General features: G+C 42.6%; 1 protein-coding gene across 2 annotated transcripts in view; it reads right to left on the bottom strand.

Annotated features, from left to right (window-relative positions):
• The window catches only part of SCD5 (stearoyl-CoA desaturase 5), a 165,162-nt gene that overhangs the window by 134,171 nt on the left and 15,824 nt on the right, over nt 1–15,167 (bottom strand). The window lies entirely within an intron of this gene.

Raw genomic sequence — 15,167 nt, 5'->3', positions numbered from 1 at the left:
TATTATGGAAACATTGTGATAATTTGGGGGAGTAAGAAGCATGTCCTGGGACTTTTGATCAGTGTCAGAGTAAAGGTACATGTGGGAGAGGAATGAATGGTAGCGAGAGGGCTTTGGAGAAGTGAAGTCATCCTTTGATAAGATGAATCCTTTTCTAAAATGTTTTGCTCCTTGTTCCCCCAGGGCAATGATTGAAAAGAAGAAGCGAAGCAAGATGGCTGAGAGGCAGCTCTGTGGTGTGAGGGTGGAACAGGACACCCACTGGATGGAGAGGGGAGGCTCAGGTCCTCACCCTGGCTCTGACATCCACTTGCTGGGTAATACTGAGCCCATCTTTAAACCTCACTAAGTCCTATTTTTTTAAGTAGTAAGGCCTTTCTTCACAGAAAATCTTATGCAGAAGCTCAATATATGAAACAAAGGAGAAAGCAGGGTTCTCAGACAGGGGCTGGAGGCTGGGGTCTGGCTCCCCTCACTCACCATACCACCTCTAGAGCCCCGTGGGTTCCCAAGAGCACCATGGGCTCCCCCTCACACACACTAGACTGGTCCTCTCTGAAGGGCCTTCCAAGTTTAGAGTTAGATCTCTGGACTCCAGTCCCAAGCACTGCCCTGAGACAGTGGGCTGTGTCTTTCTGGTCCCCAGTTTGCTTAACTGTAAAGTAGGGCTGGAAGAATCTCTAATATCCCTTCCACCTCCAACACTGTCTCTTAATAGGATTCTGATGGCTAATAAATTAATAAAATACCATTGCATTGAAGCAGACTATTAAGGGAAAAGGATATTAGCCAAGTAGGCAGTGTTTTCCAAGGCCAATAAATGTTTCACCACTTTACTGAGGATTAGATCTTTTTTTCCAGACTGAAATAAAATCAGTAGACTTTGGAAGGTCTGTGAGTCTTAACCTGTGTTTCAGTATCTCACTGGGTAAAACAACGGCATCAATTCAACCCATTTTGGTACATGTTTTTTAGTAAAGGGTATCCTTAGTAGGAAGTCACTTGAAAATACTGCAAAAGTGATTTAAAATGCCCAGAAATAATTGACTATGTTTGTATAAGATAACATCCTTGTTCTTAGGAAATAAACATGGAAGTATTTAAAGGTAAAGGCACTCAACGTCTCCAGCTTACCCTTGAATGGTTTTTAAAAATACATATTTATACATATGTATTATGGGGAGACAAGGGAGGGAGGTAAAATGTAAACACATGATTAATATGGGTAAAGGGTGCACAGGAGATCCTCGTACTACTTTTGCAACTTTTCTATAAATTTGAAATTATATCAAAATAGTTACAAAAGCAAAAAACTGCTCAGAAAAATACCTAACTAAAGTGTATTTGTTTATTTACCTCCTATACTCTTCCTGTAAACTTTCTGTCATATCCAAATATAAATGAGGATATTTTTGGCATTTTTCTCCACATCATTTTCTCTTGAGTATCTCCTTTCTCCTCCCTAATTGTGTTTGTCTTTATTGCCTGAAACAACTAAAGGTTGAAGAGGTGTGGCTGAGAGTCTGCTTAACCAATGTTCAAAGCTCTTCAGCTGCTCTTACTATACTTCCAGAGTATAGTAAGAAAACTATTGAATTTCTAGAGATCTCCCCCATCCAAAGTGATCATAGGGTAGGCGGAACAGCCTCGCATGGGACCGTGCCTGTGGAAGGGAAAGGAGAACAGTGGAATGGAGCAGAAATGAGCTCAGGGAGGTAATGGGGGCAGGGAGGGGCATCATGCAGGACCAGCACATACACTGAGTGAGATGGCAGCCATAGGAGGGTTTTGAACAGAGAAGAGGCATGATCAGAGGTACATGTTAACAGGACCACTCTGCATGCTGTGTTGAGAATGGACTAGGGGGCAAGGGCAGCAGCTGGGAGACTCTGTGGGAGGAGACTCATTCAGGGTAACTTGGACCAGGATGGTAGCAGTAAAGCTGTTTGCTATATTATCCCACTCACTTTTCTATATGATGGAAATATTCATAGTTTTAAAAGATGACTTAAAAGAAGCTTGATTTTTGAAGGCATATTTAGTCCAATTGCATTCCTTCATGGAGGATCGCACTGAAATGGCCTTGGGGAGACCAGAACCCGCTGTATTTTCAAAGCCTTCCAGAGAAAAGTCTATATTCCTCTGCTTAGGGTGAACTCCATTCGGTCCTTCTGTTCTTGACTTAGACATCACTACTTTTTAATTTATTTTTTATTGAGTAAACATTGGTTTATAACATTATATGTTTCATGTATTACAACTACATTATAGCGTGCTTACAACTAAAAGTTTAGTTTCCATCCGTCACCATACAGTAAATCACCCTCACCCTCAACCCCTGCCCCTCTGGTAACCACTACTCTGTTCCCTGTATCTACCAAGACACCACTTCTTACGAGAAGTTTTCCTAACACCAGGCTCCCTTCATCCACCTCCATGTCCCCATTAGGTGGGGTGCTCCCACCCTGGGCTCCACCCTGTATGTCCCGCTCATAATACTTACGCTGCCTGACACATTGTTAGAGGTTCTGTGCTCCATGAGAACAGAGACTGTGTCTATTTTATTCACTGGGTCTCATGGTGCCTGGCATCTAAAGGTGCTCAGGAAATATCTGTTATGAACAGATGACTGTAACACATTCCAAAGATGAATAAATGAAGTAGCCAGTTTCCATGAGTGTCACAGGTTTGCCTGAAAAGGATATGATAGGATAACATTTCGGGTCTCACAGCCTCATAATATATGGTATGGAGAGTGCTGGTATTTTCCATTCCTGATGGGTGGGCCCTGGGCACCGCCCCAGGACACAGGACTTCACACTGCCCCCATCCCAGCTTCAGAGAGACAGTAGAGGCTTTCTGATCTGCTCCCTGCTCCTGCACTCTGCAATGCCGTGTGTTCTCCCTGCTTGGGTCCTCAGTGCCAGGAACTGGCCTTCAGGCCCCTAAAGAATACATACAAATCCTCTTTTCATTGCAAAAAGGATGGCATTGTCTACACTGCACCTCCCCACCTCCCCACCTCCCCATTTCTTCTCTCTGCCTCTCTCTCTTGTGCACATCCTCCCAGGGCATCCTGCCCCTCTTTCTCTCCTGGATGCAAGGACAGGCTCCACGTGGCTCACATTAGTCATTTCCCTGCTCCAAAACGGAGTGGGCACTCAGGTCCTTCTGCAAGTGGGAGACAGGATGGGATTGGGTTGGTTTGCGTTGAGAGCCAATTAAGTTGAATACCTTGACCTTGGTTTCCTTGGGGGCTTGGAAGCTCAAGCACGACACATATTACCAAGAATAAAAATATCCGTGTGTGTGTGAGGGAATATTATCCAGTCATGAGAAAGAAGGAAATCCTGCTGTTTGCGACAACTTGGATGAACACTTAAGGCATTGTGCTAAGTGAAGTAGGACAGAGAAAAACAAACACTGGATGATCTCATGTACATGTGAAAGCTAAAAATGTCAAACTCAGAGAAACATAGAGTGTTGGTTACCAGGGATTGGGGTAGATGGGAAGATGTTGGTCAAAGTGTACAAACTTCCAGTTATAAGATTAAAAAGTTCTGGGGAATCTAATGTAAACTTGAAAGTTGTAAAGAGAGTAGATCTTTTTTTTTTCTAACATCTTTATTGGAGTATAATTGCTTTACAATGATGTGTCAGTTTCTGCTTTATAACAAAGTGAATCAGTTATACATATACATATGTCCCCATATCTCTTCCCTCTTGCATCTCCCTCCCTCCCACCCTCCCTATCCCATCCCTCTAGGTTGTCACAAAGCACCGAGCTGACCTCCCTGTGCTATGCGGCTGCTTCCCACTAGCTAACTATTTTACGTTTGGTAGTGTATATATGTCCATGCCACTCTCTCACTTTGTCACAGCTTACCCTTCCCCCTCCCCATGTCCTCAAGTCCATTGTCTACATCTGAATCTTTATTCCTGTCTTGCCCCTAGGTTATTCAGAACTTTTTTTTTTCTTTTAGATTCCATATATATATATTAGCCTACGGTATTTCTTTTTTCTCTTTCTAACTTCCTGCACTCTGTATGACAGACTCTAGGTCCATCCACCTTACTACAAATAACTCAATTTCGTTTCTTTTTATGGCTGAGTAATATTCCATTGTATATATGTGCCACATCTTCTTTATCCATTCGTCTGTTGATGGACACTTAGGTTGCTTCCATGTCCTGGCTATTGTAAATAGTGCTGCAATGAACATTGTGGTACATGACTCTTTTTGAATTATGTTTTCTCAGGGTATATGCCCAGTAGTGGGATTCCTCGGTCATATGGTAGTTCTATTTTTAGTCTTTTAGGGAACCTCCATAGTAGTTGTATCAATTTACATTCCCACCAACAGTGCAAGAGGGTTCCCTCTTCTTCACACCCTCTCTAGCATTTATTGTTTGTAGATTTTTTTTTTTTTTTTTTTTTTTTTTGTGGTACGCGGGCCTTTCACTGTCGTGGCCTCTCCCGTTGCAGAGCACAGGCTCTGGACGCACAGGCTCAGCGGCTCATGGCTCACGGGCCCAGCCGCTCCGTGGCATGTGGGATCATCCCGGACCGGGGCACGAACCCACGTCCCCTGCATCAGCAGGCGGACTCTCAACCACTGTCCCACCAGGGAAGCCCCTGTTTGTAGATTTTTTGATGATGGCCATTCTGACTGGTGTGAGGTGATACCTCACTGTAGTTTTGATTTGCATTTCTCTAACTATTAGTGATGTTGAGCATCCTTTCATATGTTTGTTGGCAGTCTGTATATCTTCTTTGGAGAAAGGTCTATTTAGGCCTTCTGCCCATTTTTGGTTTTTTGGTTTTTTAAAATTTATTTATTTATTTTGGCTGTGTTGGTTCTTCGTTGCAGTGTGTGGGTTTCTCACTGCTGTGGCTTCACTTGTTGTGGAGCATGGGCTCTAGGCCCACAGGCTTCAGTAGCTGTGGCTAGCAGGCTCTAGAGCACAGGCTCAGTAGTTGTGGTGCACAACTTTAGTTGCTCCACAGCATGTGGGATCTTCCCGGACCAGGGCTCAAACCCGTGTTCCCTGCGTTGGCAGGCAGATTCTTAACCACTGCACCACGAGGGAAGTACCTTCTGCCCATTTTTGGATTAGGTTGTTTTTTTGATACTGAGCTGCATGACCGGCTTGTATATTTTGGAGCTTAAGCCTTTGTCAGTTGCTTTGTTTGCAAATATTTTCTCCAATTCTTAGGGTTGTCGTTTTTATGGTTTCCTTTGCTGTGCAAAAGGTTTTAAGTTTCATTAGGTCCCATTTCTTTATTTTTCTTTTTATTTCCATTTCTCTAGGAGGTGGGTCAAAAAGGATCTTGCTGTGATTTATGTCATAGAGTGTTCTGTCTACGTTTTCCTCTAAGAGTTTTATAGTGTCTGGCCTTATATTTATGTCTTTAATCCATTTTGAGTTTATTTTTGTGTATGGTGTGAGATAGTGTTCTAATTTCATTCTTTTACATGTAGATGTCCAGTTTTCCCAGCACCATTTATTGAAGAGGCTGTCTTTGCTCCATTGTATATTCTTCCCTCCTTTATCAAAAGTAAGGTGACCATATGTGCGTGGGTTTATCTCTGGGACTTCTATCTTGTTCCACAAATCTATATTTCTGTTTTTGTGCCAGTACCATACTGTCTTGATTACTGTAGCTTTGTAGTATAGTCTGACATCAGGGAGCCTGATTCCTCCAGCTCCATTTTTCTTTCTCAAGATTGCTTTGCCTATTCGGGGTCTTTTGTGTTTCCATACAAACTGTGAAATTTTTTGTTCTACTTCTGTGAAAAATGCCATCAGTAATTTGATAGGGATCGCATTGAATCTGTAGATTGCTTTGGGTAGTATACTCATTTTCACAATGTTGATTCTTCCAATCCAAGAACATGGTATATCTCTCCATCTGTTTGTATCATCTTTAATTTCTTTCATCAGTGTCTTATAGTTTTCTGCATACAGGTCTTTTGTCTCTTCAGGTAGGTGTATTCCTAGGTATTTTATTCTTTTTGTTGCAGTGGTAAATGGGAGTGTTTCCTTAATTTCTCTTTCAAATTTTTCATCATTAGTGTATAGGAATGCAAGAGATTTCTGTGCATTAATTTTGTATCCTGCTACTCTACCAAATTAATTGATTAGCTCTAGTAGTTTTCTGGTAGTGTCTTTAGGATTCTCTATGTATAGTATCGTGTCATCTGCAAACAATGACAGTTTTACTTCTTTTCTGATTTGTATTCCTTTTATTTCTTTTTCATCTCTGATTGCTGTGGCTAAAACTTCCAAAACTATGTTGAATAATAGTGGTGAGAGTGGACAACCTTGTCTTGTTCCTGATCTTAGTGGAAATGGTTTCAGTTTTTCACCATTGAGAATGATGTTGGCTGTGGGTTTGTCATATATGGCCTTTATTATGTTGAGGTAAGTTCCCTCCATGCCTACTTTCTAGAGGGTTTTTTTTTTTATCATAAATGGGTGTTGAATTTTGTTGAAAGCTTTTTCTGCATCTATTGAGACTATCATATGGTTTTTATCCTTCAATTTATTAATATGGTGTATCACATTGATTTGCGTATATTGAAGAATCCTTGCATTCCTGGGATAAACCCCACTTGATCATGGTATATAATCTTTTTAATATGCTGTTGGATTCTGTTTGCTAGTATTTTGTTGAGGATTTTTGCATCTATGTTCATCAGTGATATTGGCCTGTAGTTTTCTTTTTTTGTAACATCTTTGCCTGGTTTTGATATCAGGGTGATGGCGGCCTCATAGAATGAGTTTGGGAGTGTTCCTCCCTCTGCTATATTTTGGAAGAGTTTGAGAAGGATCAGTGTTAGCTCTTCTCTAAATGTTTGATAGAATTCTCCTGTGAAGCCATCTGGTCCTGGGCTTTTGTTTGTTGGAAGATTTTTAATCACAGCGTCAATTTCAGTGCTTGTGATTGGTCTATTTATATCTTCTATTTCTTCCTGGTTCAGTCTTGGAAGGTTGTGCTTTTCTAAGAATTTGTCCATTTCTTCCAGGTTGCCAATTTTATTGGCATATAGTTGCTTGTAGTAATCTCTCATGATCCTTTATATTTCTGCAGTGTCAGTTATTACTTCTACTTTTTCATTTCTAATTCTATTGATTTGAGTCTTTTCCCCTTTTTTTCTTGATGAGTCTGGTTAATGGTTTATCAATTTTGTTTATCTTCTCAAAGAACCAGCTTTTAGTTTTATTGACCTTTGCTATTGTTTCCTTCATTTCTGTTTCATTTATTTCTGATCTGATCTTTATGATTTCTTTCCTTCTGCTAACTTTGGGGATTTTTTGTGCTTCTTTGCCTAATTGCTTTAGGTGTAAGGCTAGGTTGTTTATTTGAGATTTCTCTTGTTTCTTGAGGTAGGACTGTATTGCTAGAAACTTCCCTCTTAGAACTTCTTTTGCTGCATCCCATAGGTTTTGGGCTGTCATGTTTTCATTGTCATTTGTTTCTAGGTATTATTTTATTTCTTCTTTGATTTCTTCTGTGATATCCTGGTTATTTAGTAGCATATTGTTTAGCCTCCATATGTTTGTATTTTTTTCAGTTTTTGTCCTGTAATTGATATCTAGTCTCATAGTGTTGTGGTCAGAAAAGATACTTGATACAATTTCAATTTTCTTAAATTTACCAAGGCTTTATCAGTGACCCAAGATATGATCTATCCTGGAGAATGTTCCATGAGCATTTGAGAAGAAAGTTTATTCTGTTGTTTTGGGATGGAATGTCCTATAAATATCAATTAAGTCCATCTTGTTTAATGTATCATTTAAAGCTTGTGTTTATTTATTTTCATTTTGGATCAGCTGCACATTGGTGAAAGCGGGGTGTGAAAATCCCCTACTATTATTTGTTACTATCAGTTTCCCCTTTTATGGCTGTTAGCATTTGCCTTATGTACTAAAGTGCTCCTATGTTGGGTGCATAAATATTTACAATTGTTATATCTTCTTCTTGGATTGATCCCTTGATCATTATGTAGTGTCCTTCTCTGTCTCTTGTAACAGTCTTTATTTTAAAGTGTATTTTGTCTTTTATGAGAATTGTTACTCCATCTTTCTTTTGATTTCCCTTTGCATGGAATATCTTTTTCCATCCCCTCACTTTCAGTCTGTATGTGTCCCTAGGTCTGAAGTGGATCTCTTGTAGACAGCATATATACAGGTCTTGTTTTTCTATCCATTCAGCCAGTCTCTGTCTTTTGGTTGGAGCATTTAATCCAATTATATTTAAGGTAATTATTGATATGTATGTTCCTATTACCATTTTCCTAGTTATTGTAGATCTTTTCCTTCCTTTGTGTTTCCTGCCTAGAGAAGTTCCTTTAGCATTTGTTGTAAAGCTGGTTTGGTGGTGCTGAATTCTCTTAGCTTTTGCTTGTCTGTAAAGGTTTTGATTTCTCTGTTGAATCTGAATGAGATCCTTGCCGGGTAGAGTAATCTTGGTTGTAGGTTTTTCCCTTTCATCACTTTAAATGTGCCCTGCCACTCCCTTCTGGCTTGCAGAGTTTCTGCTGAAAGATCAGCTGTTAACCTTATGGGGATTCCCTTGTGTGTTATTTGTTGCTTTTCCTTTGCTGCTTTTAATAATTTTTCTTTGTATTTAAATTTTAATAGTTTGATTAATATGTGTCTTGGCATGTTTTTCCTTGGATTTATCCTGTATAGGACTCTCTGCACTTCCTGGATGTGATGGACTATTTCCTTTCCCATATGAGGGAAGTTTTCAACTATAATCTCTTCAAATATTTTCGCAGTCCTTTTCTTTTTCTCTTCTTCTTCTGGGACTCCTATAATTTGAATGTTTGTGCATTTAATGTTGTCCCAGAGGTCTCTGAGACTGTCCTCAATCCTTTTCATTCTTTTTTCTTTATTTTGCTCTGTGGCAGTTATTTCCACTACTTTATCTTCTAGGTCACTTATCTGTTTTTCTGCCTCAGTTATTCTGCTATTGATTCCTTCTAGAGAATTATTTTATTTCATTTATTGTGTTGTTCATCATTGTTTGTTTGCTCTTTAGTTCTTCTAGGTCCTTGTTAAACATTTCTTTGATTTTCTCCATTCTAATTCCAAGATGTTGGACCAACTTTACTAACATTACTCTGAATTCTTTTTCAGGTAGACTGCCTACTTCCTCTTCCTTTGTTTGGTCTGGTGGGTTTTTACCTTGTTCCTTCATCTGCTGCATATTTCTCTGTTTTCCTATTTGTTTAACCTACTGTGTTTGGGGTCTCCTTTTCGCAGGCTGCAGGTTCGTAGTTCCCGTTGTTTTTGGTGTCTGCCCCCAGTGGGTAAGGTTGGTTCCATGTGTTGTGTAGGTTTCCTGGTGGAGGGGACTAGTGCCTATGTTCTGGTGGATGAGGCTGGATCTTGTGTTTCTGGTGAGCAGGACCATGTCCGGTGGTGTGTTTTGGGGTGTCTCTGAACTTAGTATGATTTTAGGCAGCCTCTCTGCTAATGTCTGGGGTTGTGTTCCTGTCTTGCTAGTTGTTTGGCATAGGGTGTCCAGCACTGGAGCTTGCTGGTCATTGAGTGGAGCTGGGTCTTAGCATTGAGACAGAGATCTCTGGGAGAGCTCTCGCCGATTGATATTACGTGAGGCCAGGAGGTCTCTGGTAGTCCAATGTCCTGAACTCGGCTCTCCCACCTGAAACGCTCAGGCCTGCCACCCGGCCAGAGCACCAAGACCCTGTGAGCCACACGGCTTCAAGCATAAGCAAGGGAAGGGAGATCCTGGGTGAGGGGTCCCACTAGGTCATGTAGAGTCCTGGACTCTCTGATGTTCTGAATAGATTTTTTTATTTTTATGAAGCTTCCCTCTCCCTGGGATGTGTTGATAGACAAGAACTCGGTGTTTGGGCTTGCTTCAGAGGAAGTGATACAGCACAGTCTTCTCCACAATGAAGCATTTGTTGTAGACTCTGAAGTACATCTTTTATCTTGGTAAAAGAATCAGGTTCAGCTCTTTTGCTTTACAGTTGGCCCTTCCATTAATTGCTGGTTTCTCGTTAAATTCTGGGTGGCAACCTCAGGCTTCTAAAAATGCATCAAGGAACCACTGCATAGAAGTCTGATTTTCTCCTGTTGTAATTCACTCAGGAGAGTTTCTAGAGGTCCAGTGGTGTGGGCATGTCAAGCTCTCCTTTTATAGCCATGAATAAGTTGCTGTATCTGGCCCTTCCTTTCCAGTCCTTGCAGATTGGCTCTATTAGGTCACTCTCCTGATGCTCAGCAAGGCTGCTCATCGCTCCAGTCGGCAACTCATTGTCCCAAGAAAGTAGATCTTAAATGTCATCACCACAAAAAAGAAATGGTAAATACGTGACAGGATGGAAGTCTCAGCTAATGCTATGGCAGTGATCATTTTGCAAGATATAGATGGATGAAATCAACACATTATACACGTTAAACTTACACAATTTATGTGTCAACTGTATCTCAGTAAAGTTGGTGCGGTGGGGTGGGGGGGTGGCGGCAGACGGAAAGCCATGTGTCCAAAGCAGAGTTTCTAGACCTTGGTTGAGAAATGCTAATTCACATTTTGGACTTGATAATTATTTGATGTGGGAGTTGTTCTCTAATTGTAGGATGTTTAGTAGTACTGTGGCTTCTAGCCAATAGATACTAGTAGCAACCTCCACTCCAGCTGTGACATCCAAAAATGTCTCCAGACATTGCCAAATGCCCCTTGCCAGGGAGGGGTCAACCCTCATTGAGAACCACTGGTCTAAAGCCTTAAAAATGCATATAGAAATGTATTCTATGGAGGAGGGAGGGATAAATTAGGAGTACAGGATGAACAGATACACACTACTCTACATAAAATAAACAACAAGGATTTACTGTACAGCACAGGGAACTATAGTCAATAACTTGTAATAACCTATAATAGAAAGAATCTGAAAAAATATATATATATAAAATGTAATCACTTTGCTGTACACCTGAAACTAACACAATACTGTAAATCAACTATACTTCAATTTTAAAAATAAATAAATAATTAAAAAAATAAACATATCCTATGGAAATCATCCAGAAATGTCTCTTGAGAAAACAAGGATGTGCATGAAGATGAAGTTACTAGGATGGAGTGCTGTTAATAAGAGCAACAATAGCAAGAAAAGAACCACCTAAATTTCCAACAATCGGGGGTTAAGTCCATCCAAACTTTGCAAAACTCCACTGCCATTAAAAAAGACAACAAAAAATAAAACCCAAAATCCACATCTGTAGGCATGAAATATGTTTCTGATGTGTCAACGAGTGACAAAAGCTAATAACAAAACAGGATTGTAGTATAACTGCAGACAGTAAGACTACAGTCATGCACAGAGAAAAAAGTCTAGAAGGACATAGCCCAAAATGTTAACAACAGGCATCTCTAAAATGGGGAGTTACAAGTGTTTTTTTCTTTTGCATGCTTGTATTTTCTAGCCTGTGTACGATGAATAAGTATTTACGAGTTGTAAAATAAAAGTCTTCAGAAAGAAAGAGAGCAGCCTCAGGTCTCACCCCACGCCCCAACTCTTTGTTTCCCCTATGCGGTGAAAGGACCATGCTGCCTGAGGAAAGCTGTTAACCAGACGCAAAGTGTTTCTATGCTGCGTCTCTCCCACCCTGCTCACTTCTCCACCCACCCTGTCCTCCCAGGGTGCCAATTAAAAGTGGGGCTACCAGCTTGGAGAAAAGAGGAATTGCCCATTCAACCACCAGCAAAGCTTCAGAGGTGCCCCAACTACCCCTGGCCGGGCCCTGGCTGCCCTGGGCTCTCCACGGTCGGCTCTCTGCAGCAGCGGATACTTCCTCTGGCACGTTCCAAATTCTCTAGGCCAAGGAGTTCAGACTCTGGGCTCCCCACTTCCTCCCATATCCTCACCGCTAATTAGCGCCTGGGCTCGGCCGGGGCTGGGTGGGCCGCAGAGCCGACACGCCCAGCCATTGCTGCTGCTTCTCGCCAGCAGGGCCAGTGAACCAACTGCTGGGAAAGAGGGAGCAAGCACTGGTCGGGATGCGTCTGCGCCATCCCCCAGTTCACTGGGCCACAACTGTCTCTTTCTTCCCACGCAGCTTCCCTCCCCTGTCCACTCCAAGTCTCCCTCGGGCATCTTGTTCAGGCTGGGACGGATGGACCCTGGGCAGGCTGGGGTTGCGGAAGCTCAGGCCAGCGGCTCAGCAGCTCCCTGGTCCTGCAGAGGAAAGCACCTCCACAGGTGTAGGTGTGGGTGTGCATGTGTTGAGGGCAGATAAAGGGAAGCAGGGGGGCAAGTACATCAGGTCAGCCGCACTGAATGCGGTCGGTCCTCAGCGGCTGTGTCCACGCTCTTCTGCAGACTTTGTGGCCATTAGTTCTGGCCAGAGACCTGTTAGATGGGTGGGGGGCTGGAGGCCCCTCTCAGAGCACCTTAACCAATGGGCCTCATGAAGTCACTTTGGAGTCAGTAACATTACAGATGAAGAAACGGGATGGGGACGATCTAAGTTGCTTGTCTGAGGTCACACCATCGGAAGGGAAGGCTCTGAGAGTCCAAGTTTCTCTTCCTCGCCCCTCTACTTCCTGCCCCTGGAATGTGGGCTCCCCCCAGATGGAGCAAAGTACCTGTCAAGCAGCAGCAAATATCCAGTGCAATCAAGACAAGTTCTATGATACGAAAGCAAGTCCTCGGGGCCAAGGCCCACGGTACTGCTAACTCCCTGGGAAAGAGGCCTCGAACATCACTCGTGATATCAGACAGAGCCAAGGACACACACAGGGAATGCTGCCCTGGGCAGTGGCCACTTCACGCTTCATGGTGTGTGACCATTGTGAGAACGCAAGGCCGTAGGAGGGCCCCATGCTTGGCTAAATACTCTACCACCACCATCTTGAAATTCTTGATAATCATTGAACAAGGGCCCTGTATTTTTATTTTACATTCAGCCCTGTAAATTACGTAGCTGGTCCTGCTTCTGGGAAAGTTTCTTGGTCACCTTCTCCCTACCTTCCCTGTCCCCAATCTCAGGACTTCGTGCAGGGCCAGGGCTGCACACAGTCACTGTAAGAGACGCTTTTCTGACCACCGTTTGGAACCAAAACAAAACCAACAAAAGCCCCAGATCCATGCAATTGGCCAATATCTCCTCACCAAGACAAAGCCCCTCTGCCCAGAAAGCTGCTGCTAGCGGCTTGAGACTCCTTTTCCCCAATGAACATCCTACCCTCCAAGGTCTTGCTGCCATTTTTGTGTGACACAAGTCAAATGACCAGGGGCTTTTCTCCCCTCTGCATTTTCCTGCATAGACTTGCACCTGTTTCTGTGGCTAATGTTACTGTTGGGTCTGTTTTCCCATCTCTGTCCTCTCATCCCTGCTCACACACTGCACACACAATCATAAATTATATTCCAAGCAGGCCAGGAATCTCTCCTCACACACATCCCTAATAAAATGTTTATCTGATGGTTTCAAGACCCTAAGCTGCCTCCAGACAATTTCTGCTAACATACGTCACCCCTGGGACTAGCCAGAGGTGGGCAGTCAAACATTAGCATCAACACGTCATCTCTGATGAGGTCAGAGAACCTGCGATGTCGTGACCCTCTGATATGCCTCTCAAAAGGACAAGCTCTCCTCAAAGGAAGGTTATACATAACTGAGCGTTTCTGTCCAGGTGGTATCTATAATAACCAAAGGAATTAATGCAGATTAGTTTTCTTTGGTGTCTGGGTGTGGTAGGCATAATGATGTCCCAAAGATGTCCACGTCCTGGTACCTGCGAATATGTTACATTACATGTCAAAGGGGAAGTAACGTTACAGATGGAATTAAGGTTGCTAATCAGCTGACTTCAAAGATGAGATTATCCCGAATTGTCCAAGTGGGACCAATGTAACCACAAGGGTCCTTAAAAGTGGAAGAGAATCAGAAGAGGAGGTCAGAGTGATGCTATGTGAGAGGGACTTGACCCTCTAGGTCGAAGATAGAGCCTGGCTTTGAAGACAGAACAAGGGGCCATGAGGCAAGAAATGCAGGCAGCCTCCAGAAACTGGAAAAGGCAAGGGAACAGAATTCTCCCCCTAGAGCCTCCAGAAAGGAATGTCGCCCTGTTGCCACCTTGATTGTAACCCAGTGAGAACTGTGTCGGACTTCTAACCTATGGAACTGTAAGTTTATAAATTTGTTTTGCTGTAAGTCACTAACTTTGTGATAATTTGTTACAGCAGCAAGAGGAAAATCATGCACTACCTCCTTAGATTCTTATCACCAGGGTGTGTTTAACAAGCAGAGCTAAGCTGAGGCAGGGAAAGGCCCTTGGAGGAACCGTCACTGCTTCCCTCGTGATGAGAAGACCTGGCAAAATTATGAAGTAAGCAAAGTGATGAAAAACACCTTTTGTTTTTTGTCCTTGGGTTGTGCCACAATCCAAAGGGATCCCTCATTTGGGAGATTCCAGGTAGACCTACCCCATAAAGGCCTATTGAATCCAGAAGCTCCCAAGTTTTCCCTTCAGCCTATCAAGGCTTAACTATCCTAGCTATTAACTAAAGCATGAAAGTGATCATACTGACTATAGATACACGAAAGGATAATGGAAGAGAGTATATAAATGAACACTCATTTACTGTTTATACTTTTGGGAAATGCTGACATGTTTAATGAGCCTCACTCCAGCCCAGCAGCACTTAACCTTTTTAAAGTCACAGGCTCTGCTGAGAATCCAATGAAAGAAAAATGTCAACACACACAAAACCTATTTCGGGGGCTCATGAAACTGCTGAAGCATCCAGCCTCAGCCCAGAACCCCTACTCCAATTGCTAGGACAGCTAAGGAAGGTAGTTTGAAGGCTGTTAAAGGCCTGTGTCCCTAAAATCACTTATCCCTGTTGGCTACTTCCTGCCTGTACACAAAGCTGATCCTGGGGCCAACCTACAAAACACCAGAATTATTAACAAGTACCTCTTTCCCACTGGTTGAAGAGACCTTAGGGGTAACAGACCAGAAGCCAGTGATGGGAACAAAATGTTCAAGGAATGAAGACAAGAAGCAGTGAGAGATAACCTGGGCGGGGGGTGGCAGTGGACAGATTTTGACACGGCAACAGCATATCTTGTGGGCAGAGAGGCACAAAATCCCCATTCCCTGTTAAATAGGGACT

The sequence above is a fragment of the Phocoena phocoena genome, chromosome 5, assembly GCF_963924675.1.
Source record: "Phocoena phocoena chromosome 5, mPhoPho1.1, whole genome shotgun sequence".
In the NCBI taxonomy this organism is placed as follows: Eukaryota; Metazoa; Chordata; class Mammalia; order Artiodactyla; family Phocoenidae; genus Phocoena; species Phocoena phocoena.
The sequence above is the reverse complement of the archived record's forward strand: the minus strand, read 5'-3'. Positions and strand labels throughout refer to the sequence as shown.